The 10,090-nt window shown below is 44.2% G+C and overlaps 1 long non-coding RNA gene across 1 annotated transcript; it reads left to right on the top strand.

The window, feature by feature from the left end:
- The first annotated feature begins 3,832 nt into the window (after nucleotides 1-3,832).
- On the top strand, nucleotides 3,833-7,336 carry LOC114094641 (uncharacterized). Its single transcript, XR_003583097.2, has 2 exons — nucleotides 3,833-4,441; nucleotides 5,258-7,336. It is a non-coding gene; the product is annotated as an uncharacterized lncRNA (long non-coding RNA).
- Nucleotides 7,337-10,090: the final 2,754 nt, after the last annotated feature.

Genomic DNA, 10,090 nt, shown 5'->3' with positions numbered 1-10,090 from the left:
GACCCGGCACCGGAGACCTGAGGGGATCTGGTACCGCTGTGCACCTGAGGGAGCCTCCCTCATGTGGCATTGTGACTGAGGAGGCTATTCACTTGCTCTGTTGCACATGGAAATGTGCATCTTGCTAAACCTGAGACCAGAACTGACTTTGGAAAATCAATTGGTCACTGTAGTCCGATAATGTGAGGTAAATTTTATGAGACTAACCTAAACTCTTAGCATGAGCCACAGGGCATTAGGGCCTACAGCCATGTCTGGTTTTGAAAGAACATTTGTATTTTTCTTCAAATGCCCTTATGAATAATTCAGCTATAATAGAGCTATAATAATATAAAGCTATAGATGAGCTCTTCAAATATTTAACAGAAATTGAACAATAAATTTAACCCCTGATGTTCCCATAAAATGACTAAGCTTGAACATATAAATGTTTTATGAGTGACTAAGTAACATCTTGAATATTCTTGTTGGTATAAGACAGATTTAATTGAGAATTACAGGAAGGAATCTGGGACTTGGTTTCTACTGTGGTTAAATTTCCCAAATTTCAACACGATTAACAAATGTTAAGCAAAGGCGTAAGTCTTGCATTATGACCTGTGTGTATCAAACAAGCCCAAACCGTGGCAAGAAGATCAGTCAGCAAATGCTTAGGAATGCACTGGTTAAATCTGAGTCCTTAAGGTTTGCAGGATTGAACTGGAGAGATTATAATTCATCAGAATGGTGCTTCCTGATTATTTTCAGGCACCGTCTATTGGTTACCTAGAAAAGCCCCAGCAAGTCATAAAGGGTGAAAACCCTGGATCGTCTCTGAACACCTTCATTTGGCACCTTCCTGACTGCCTGTCTGTGCGCGGTCAGCTCATCTGAGTTAGAACCAAGTGCTTAGGGGACCCAGTCACAGTCCCAGCTGCCTCCTCCCTCCGCAGGGGCTGGCAAGCTGGAAAGCACTAGTGCCTTTTAATTCTGAGTTTGGGGTTTGGGGGCACTGTTGAAGCTGAGACCAGCACCTTCACTGAAGGCTCACTGAACAATTATTATGGAAAAAAAATGCTACTTTAAAAATAAAGATATGTGAGGCATGCTTTACTGGATTTAATACTCTGATCACAACCTTACAACTTCAAGTCAGTAGATCATTGGCGCAGATGCTTTCAAGTTTTCTTTTCTTTTTTTTTAATACTTATTTTTTTATTATATTTTTAATTCTTCGCACCCTTGGTGAGTTAGAATTATTTTACAATTGAAACTATTTCTGAAAAAAAATATATAGTAGTATATACTCCATATTCAATAGGTTAAATTTCAGGAAAACTAGAGACAAAAGAAAGATAACTGATATTAAAACCCTTTTCTGATTTCCTATTCTCCCTGCAAACTTCCCTTTTCCCCCTGAGACTGTGTTCTTTCGGTCTCATATCTCCCTCCTTGTCTTCAATGTCTTTCTAACTTCTGCCTGTAACTGAAGTTCTCTAGTGCTTTAAACTAAAGTGCTTACCGAAAGCCAGTTCTAACCCAGAAAACCAGACTAGACCCAGAAATAGAAGTCAACAATGTGTGGTTTCTACACTTGAGGAGCTCCTAGCCCAGTGAAAGGAACAATAACACAAACAGAACCCCAAAGCTACAGTGAGGAAATTTCCAGCAGAGGTTGTCAAGGTGAAAGGAAAAGGGGACTGAGAGGGACCTTTGGAGAGTGGGGGTTGTGGAGGAGAGCAGGCATCCGAGGCACTGAAAGTTGAACCTCATGTCGTCCCAGAAGCACAACATTTTATAAGCTGAGAAATCTCCAGCTGCCATTGAGAATACTGGTTTTCATGCAACCCTTCTTTACATGTATTGTCTGAGAAACTTCATTGAGGCACTGACTTAATTGCCAAGTAATAATTCTAATGTTTGGATGTAGAAGAAATTGGAGTTTCAGTGTCATGTAGATATTTATAACAAACAATAGTGCTTGATGTAATAGACTCCAAATTATTCTCAATTGTCCTATTGTGTGAATTATTTATGAACTTTTACACATCTGTAAACTCTTAGAATAAACCATTTTTAACTGTTCCATACATAGACAGAAAAAAAGATCAAATATCTTTCCACATAATTTACTTACAATTCATTGATTTAATCCAATGTATCTTATGTGTATAAATTGCAACATTTTAGTGGCCCAGATGCTTAACCATTGGATATTTCAATTGTGTTTGTTTTACCAGTGTCCCTAAGTGGACTCAAACTTTTGGGAATTACTGAGTAAAAATTGAATAATGGACAAAACTGTAAATTAATTTTCCTGTTTCTTAAAATTTTATTTCATGAAAATAAATAACTACTCAATTATTACCCCAATATGGATGAATAAAATAGGAGAAGGCTCAAGGAAACTGGCATGTTTAGCACCTCCTCTGGGCAAGTGTCATTACATGGATTATCATATCTTATCACCATAAGAAGTCAATGAAGAAGTGTGGAATTATCACTTAGATCAGTATTCATTGAGTTTTATTGCCTCTGTTTTATCAAAAAATCAGACTTATGTTTGCAAGATCTACAGGTCAAGGTTGGCCCATCTCTACACCCACACACAGCTAGCATGGAGCCACTTAGAAAGTTGAATCTGACATTGATTTTTAACCACAAGATAAGCTACATGGATTTTGCTAAACCTGTATCTGCCCCAATAGTAAATCTCTTGCCCACACCATTGATTAGATATAGAAAGTAGCTAAATCATGTTGAACGCGTTGGAAGCCTTGTGACGGATCTGACCTTGGCCTTCCTGGGAGTGACCCTGTGGTGGTAAGAATAATGAACCCCAAAGATATCTGTGCCCAATCTCTGTAATCTAAGAAAGTTATAATACACAGCAAAGAAAGAAATTATAACTATAATTAAGATTTTAGAATTAGAACATTCTCCTAAACTGTCTGGTATAATTACTTCCTGGTATAAACCTTTAAAAGTGGAGAACTTTCTCTGGACGGAAACAGAAAGAGCAGAAAGAGAAACCAGAGAGATTTCAGAGTGAGAAAGTTTCCATGCACCATTGCTGACTCTGAGATACAGGTGCACAATGAGGGCCAGAGGGAGGTCTAGGAAAGGTCCAGTGATTGGCAAAGACAAGCGGCAGGAAAGGAGGACTCAGTCCTGGATTAGAATGGAACAGGTTCTGCCAACAGGGAGAAAGAAGCTGGACGCAGGGTCCTCTTCTAACTCTGGATGAGAGCTCAGCCGCCCACACCTCTGTTCCCGTCTCGACCAACCGAAGCAGATCTTGCAGAGAGACCTTAAGCCTCCAGCACACACAATGTGAGGTGCAGCCTTCACCAGCAAGGGGACCTGCTGCAGCATTCGGCCACCAGGCGTGCAGCCCCGGTCCCCCGCCAGCCTGGTAGCTGCTGCCCTCCCTCCCCTCTTCCCAGCAGTCATCCACGTCACTACCAGAGCTTGCTGTGCCATTGAGCAGTAGACATTTTTGAATCACAAAATTCAGTATCACAAATGGTCCCCAAATGTCATTGTTCCTATTTTTCTGCTTTTAATAAAGTATGTTATAACAAAATGCTAGTTTTGAGCCAAACACTAAGATCAAAAGACCATATGAAATTAAATTGATTCTTCTGGCATTTCCCATATACTCACAAATCTGGTCATTTCTTTTTCACAAATAGGTTATCTACTATAAAATAACAAGTTCTGGTGTTAAGGTGCATGGCACATCGTGAGCTCTAGGTCCACCGCAGTAGTAGAGAGGGCCCCGCAGGGGTGTGACTGCTTTCCAGAGCTGTTACTCCCCAGACAAACACCAGGGCGCAGTGGGCCAGGTAGTCTCACTCAGGAAAGCCATGGTGAGTCTGAGTTTGGCCAACCTTTTGCTTCATTTTTTTCTTCCTTCCAAGGAGCTGCTGAGAAACGTGTCCCTTGATCTCACTACACTTGTCCTCTGTCATCAATCTCCGTGGCTGGGTACCTCATTACTACTCACTCACGGCTTTCAACGCACCCACTTATGACCTCAGTTCTCTGGTGGGGAGTGCAGCGCTGACTTAGCCGACTCTCTACTTTGGGGTCTTACCAGGGTGCACCACAGGGGCTTCGTGCTCATCAGAGACTGGAAGGGGAAAGGTTGATTCATTTTCATTTTGCTCTGGGACTGAGTGTCTCTTTTTCTGGCTGGCTGCCAGCAGGAACCATGCTCACCTCCCTGAGTTTGCTTCTAGTTCCTGGCCACGGGATCCTCTCACAGGTGGTCTTAAAGACCTTCCCCAGTGTGGCCGCTCGCTTCTTCAGGGCAGGCTCAAGTTCTCTCTCGCTTCTTACGAGGGGCCCTCCTGCTTCAGTCAGGACAGTCTCCTTCGGTTAACTCCAAGTCAGCCGACTAGGAAGAGGAATCACTTCTGCAAATGCCCACCTACCTCCCAGGATGGTGCTTCACGGGGTGAGTATGCCACAGGCTGGGCTCTGTGGACATCCCACAATTATGACCACCACATTTTCCTTAAACCACAGCTGGGGGGGTGGGGTGGGGGGTGGAGAACATTTGGAAGGGAAAAATCTGTCCTGAGCAATAACAACCTCCCTAGACCAGGATGTACAGGGGTTAAAGGTAGGCTCTGGAATTAGCGGGTTTACTGGTTACAGTTCATTTGTGTAAGCCACAAGAACACCGCTTCTTCCCAGAGAGAAGTCAGAGTGCTCAACAGGGAGCGAAGAGATTGCTTCAGTGGTGCATGAAGTCCATGGTAGTTGGTGAGGTTGTGTTCCGATAAGACTTTATTTACTAGAGCAGGCAGAGGTCAGATCTGGCCCTCAGCTCACAGGGTTTGCAGCTCTGTGCTCTAAGGTAATGAAAACAAAACCAAATGGCTCCCCTCAATATCATCCATCATTGCTGGAAAACAAACGTTTCAAAATCATTTGGTACATTTCCTAACATGCTTTAATATTCCTTAATGTGAAATTTGATTTTATCAGATGAACTTAAGTTAGCAGCCAGTTCCTATAATTTTTGTTGTGCGTAAGATAGTTTCTGAAATCGGATACAGGCAATTGTCTGGTTCAAGGCTTTCGTTGCTCTGCAGCCCCTGACAAAACAGGGTCCTCTCCGCCCCGTCTCTGTTCCCTGTGGGCTCCATGTCACTAACTTGCTTTGGTACAGTGCTTTTCATTCTGGGTTAATTTTCTTAATTTCACTTTCTGCCTCCATGCCTTCTTCTCTTATTTTTGACCACTCTTCTTACATCTCTATCTGAAGGCAGATTCCAGAAGGAGACAAAAGCTGAAAAGAGCAAGTTGACACAGAAACTGTGAACATAGCAGGCCTGGAGCAGCGCTGTGTGACGAGGGAAGAGAACTCCAAGGGGCACAGGATCCGCAAGAGAACGTGGAGCTGCAGAAGCGCACCCCTCCAGATGCTGAAAGCAGCACATGGTTTCACTGGAGAGTGGAGGACTTGGGTCAGGCTCTGGCAGAACGTGCTGGGACATGCCCTCAGGAGCCTGCAGTGAGTGTGCCCCAGCCGCAGAGCCAGGCACCAAGGAGAGCTGTTCACTGGAGGCCCCAGGACACACTTGCCCTGGGGACCAGGATAAGCTGCTTCCCCCTGGGCACTGCCAGCCCAGCTCCTGGGAGCCCCACTGAGTCTGCCAAGCAAGCCCCAGAAGGGGAACACAAAATCCACTCCTCCTAAAGCGTCTCTTCAGCACCCCCTACAGACCTGGCGTCATGCCAGACAGCACAGGGGAAAAACTGAAGGGCTCAGATTCATTTTCACAAAGCAGACGAGAAAGATGAACCTGGCGCTGAGCAGCCCCGAGCCAACAACCTGCACTCTCACTTTCTGTTTTGCCTTTTGTCTTTAATATGGTCTTTTCTCCACCCTGTTTTCTCTCTAGACTTTGTCAACTTACAGTACATAAACTCCCAGGTCTCTTGGTGTTTCCACACTGTGCTGTTTTCTTCATCCCCGGGGCCAGCCTGCCCAGTCCCCTACTGCACATGATAAGCAGTTTCTCCAACGAACGTAGGCAGCTCACCCTGCACCTGTCAAACGTACAGTTTTCTACCAAGAGCTGCCACAGACCCACCAGGCCACCAGTGTCCCCAGGCACATTTAAAGGCTTAAACCCTATGCCAGGCCCCAGTTTCCCTATAAAAACTAGGAAGCATATGCCACAGCATGCCAAGAAGGAAGGGATACCTCTACCAAAACTGTGAACTGATTCATGCTACCAAGTGCTTCTGGTGTCTCAGCCCGGAGTGTGTGACACTGAAAACACATCTGCATTCTAACCTAGGTTCAAACTCAAAACCCAGCTGTGGTTAAGTAAACTATGGCACATGTGTACAATGGATTATTAAGCAATCATAAACCAACATCTAGGGTTACCTAAGAACAAGGAAAGTGCCATACGTTTAAGTAAAAGACCAGAATATATCTTATATGCAGTACATGTATAACCAAGAATTATCACATCAGTCACAACTAATTATAATAGTAAGAATGCTGAATTTTCTCCTTTATGTGTATTTTGATAAATTTTATTTACTGAGCATTGTGTCTTTTAAAAAAAATTAAAATGAATTTTCAGAACTTGACCCTCCCTCCCTCTGTCCTTCCCTTGTTCCCTGAAAGGTAGCAGCACTGTGAAGGAACCACGTCCAGGACGGTTGAACAGGGGGGTCACCTCTTAAATTCCTACTGCATTTAAGTCACTTTGCCATCTAAAAGTAAATAGAATCACACATTATTGTGATCTTTGTCAATTATGAAAACAAAAGCCATTCAACACCCAGGACTTCTACTTAGCTCATGGACACTTCAGGAGTTCTATTTCAAAGATTTAGAATGTCTTTCTGATGTTTTTATTTTTTCAGATCTAAAGAGACAATATATTGTTTTGTTTGGTGTTTAGGGGTTTTGCAAATTTATCGTGGCTCTAAGTTTCAGAAATGTGATTACCGGCTTAGTGAATGTGAAAGTTGGGTTACCACACACTGACGTGGAAGATCATTAATGCCACTGTTGGCCCCTGGGGAGGAGAGTTCAAAGCTCATCTCAAAACCCCCTCTCAGTGGGAGGTCTATCTGCAAGGTCATCTTCACTGGACAACCCTAACTGGACATCCCAGGGGAGGCTGCAGGCTTTCAGGGTTTGCTCTCCTACCCTAAAAGCCTTTGTCACTATGAACAATGAAAGAGAAACCTTAAGTTTGTTTTTGTTTTTAAATGAAGGGAGGCACTTAAAGGCTGTAAGTTTTCCTTTGTATTCTTCAGTCACCTATGGCACATTTAACCAATTAAACATTTCTGAAATAAGCTTCTTTTGCATGCACTCTGTGTGGATTGAAATGTTTGAGTAGCTGGTGTCCATAAATCACCCTGTGTAATGTAAGCTACTGGTCTTGGCTTTACCTGTCCTCTTTAAAGGATTAGCAAGGAATTGGCAAGAAGCACAGACTGCTGATCCGGGCTTCCCTGGGCTTGATCTCAGGCCACTGTCTGATGCCGTTGTGTTTTGTGGAAGTAAACTTCACCTATCAGCAGTTCACCTCCTGCCTCCTGAGACTCTCCAGTGGAAAGCGATTGATACCATTTGAGTTGTGATCTTTGAACACATATATTCTCAAATTATTTTTCTTAGCAAAATGCTCTTCTCTTCAACACGGATTAGTGTACATTGGTGTTGAGTTGAAAAATAACACTGAAATCTAGGAGTTCTTGCCTCTTTACTTATTCACAAACATTTACTGAGCACTCATGTATGCCAAGGATATGCTGATCTGTGAGGGTGCAAGAGGTAAAGTCACCGTGCATGTGCAGGGTCAAAGGGGAGACACACTCGGGGTCACCCTGTAAAAAGATGCCAAACCAGGCTCCCTGGCTGAGTTGCAGACACCATGACATGGAAGAAGGTTCCAAGTGGGCCATGCTCATTGTTTCCTCCACTGACTCTCACGCCAAGTCAGATACAACCGATATCCAAAGAACCATTTTTTAACCTTAAAAATGAGATTTTCTAAAACCTGGAAATGAACTTTTGATTGAAAATAAGGATCAGAAGAAAATCTATATCTGTGAAGATTGCACATAAAGATTGAGGGAAAAAATGACAGTGAGTTTTCAGGAAGTCGAATCAAAAAAAGACTAACATGCATTTCCACATCTGGGAGAATCTGTGGAGTATTCCCCATCCAGCATTTCACCAGTTGCCATAGAATGCCCGTTTGTCCCCACAACGAGCCTCTCCTGGAAACATGAGGTCACGGTCATCAAAACTCCTGTCTTACCACACACCAATAACTGAGGCTCAGGTCATCTGGAGCAAGCCCAAGGTCATGCAAGCAACTACAGTGGAGAGGCAGACCCTGGATCGACCTCCCAGCTGGACTCCAGAGCCCTGACCTGCCAGGCTGAGGCCCATCGAGGTGCCCTCCCAGGTGGGACCCGGTGGCTACTGTTGGAGGACGCAGGCTGTACTGTTTGCACAAGGGAAGCACCCAGCCGGGGCTCAGAGGAAGGGACCTAGATGGGCAGAGTAACCAGAGGGGCTTCTTCGGAGCACCCCAGAGGTGCTGATGCTTCCAAGGCAGATAACTCCCAAGGCCACCTCGCCACGCTGAGCTATCGGACAGCCACAGGACGGCTGTTGCCTCCTGGACTCTGCTTCTCTCTTCTGATGAGACAGCTGTGGCCAGGTCTGCAGCTGGACATTTGTGGGCCTCTCTTGTATCTCACTGTGGCTGGGCAAGTAATTATCACTGAAATGACGTGCTCATTTTCTGCATTCCTGGCTTGAAAGCAAACCTTTCACTCAGCTCTTCTCTTTACAAGAACTGGGATGTGGGTGGGTGATGGCCAGGCTCCCCCCACATGGTTGGGAACAATACCCTAGAGGAACACTAGAGCAAAAGATGGAGGGACCGAGTCCCTGAAGGTCCTGCATTTTGTTCAGTTCCCACAACCAGTCCTGTGAAAGTCCGGTATTTACTTTTACCAAATGAAGGTGAACTAAGGTAAAATCTGTAGTTTTGGATTCCATCATTCTCAAAATTAAATTAAGATAGCCAGTGCAGGGTGGCAGTTCAGTCCTGGGGCCACGTGGAGGGCAAGCTGCCTCAGGGGACTCAGAGAGCCTGTGCTCACAGCTTTTGAGGAAGGTGAGATCTGCAGGTGGTGACACTCTTCTCTCCAAGACAGTGTGGGCAGCATTGGCTACTGGTACTGACGTGAGCGATGTACAGCAGGATCTCTTTCTTGTTAACTGTGGTATTTCTAACATCTCCTAACAGTATCTTAAATATTCTGCTGTTGGGTGCAAATAATACTTACTCTTTTACTCAGGCTCTGTTGGTATAGTAAGGTTGGAAACGACTGTTGTACCGCTCCATAACTCTTGAGCATGTGCTACACTAGAATCAAGTCACGGATTTACAGAAATGCCTTTGATTTATGGGTGTTGATTTTATATCCTGCAACTTTGCTGAATTTGTTTACTAGTTCTACAGTTTTTCTGGTGGAATTTTTTTGGGTCTTCTAGGTATAGAATCATATCTTCGGCAAATAGTGCTAAGTGTTGGCGAGGATGTGGGGAGAAAGGCACACTCATACATTGCTGGTGGGCCTGCAAAATTGGTGCAGCCAATATGGAAAGCAGTATGGAGAATCCTTGGAAAACTGGGAATGGAACCACCATTTGACCCAGCTATCCCACTCTCAGTCTATACCCCAAAGAATTAAAAACAACACACTACAAGGACACGGCCACATCAATGTTTATAGCAGCACAATTCACAATAGCTAGACTATGGAATCAACCTAGATGCCCTTCAGTAGATGAATGGGTAAAGAAAATGTGGTATAGGCACACAATGGAATATTATTCAGCATTAAAAGAGAATAAAAGCATGGCATTTGCAGGAAAATGGATGGAGTTAGAGAATATCATGCTAAGTGAAGTTAGCCAATCCCCCAAAACCAAATGCCAGGTGTTTTCTCTGATTTGAGGACACTGATTCATAATGTGGTTGAGGTGGAGGAGGGCATGTGAGGATTAGATGAACTCTAGATAGGGGAAGGGAGGGGGTAT

Source organism: Marmota flaviventris, chromosome 14 (assembly GCF_047511675.1).
Source record: "Marmota flaviventris isolate mMarFla1 chromosome 14, mMarFla1.hap1, whole genome shotgun sequence".
NCBI classification, from domain to species: Eukaryota; Metazoa; Chordata; class Mammalia; order Rodentia; family Sciuridae; genus Marmota; species Marmota flaviventris.
Note: the sequence above shows the minus strand (reverse complement) of the source record. Positions and strands in the feature narration are given on the sequence as shown.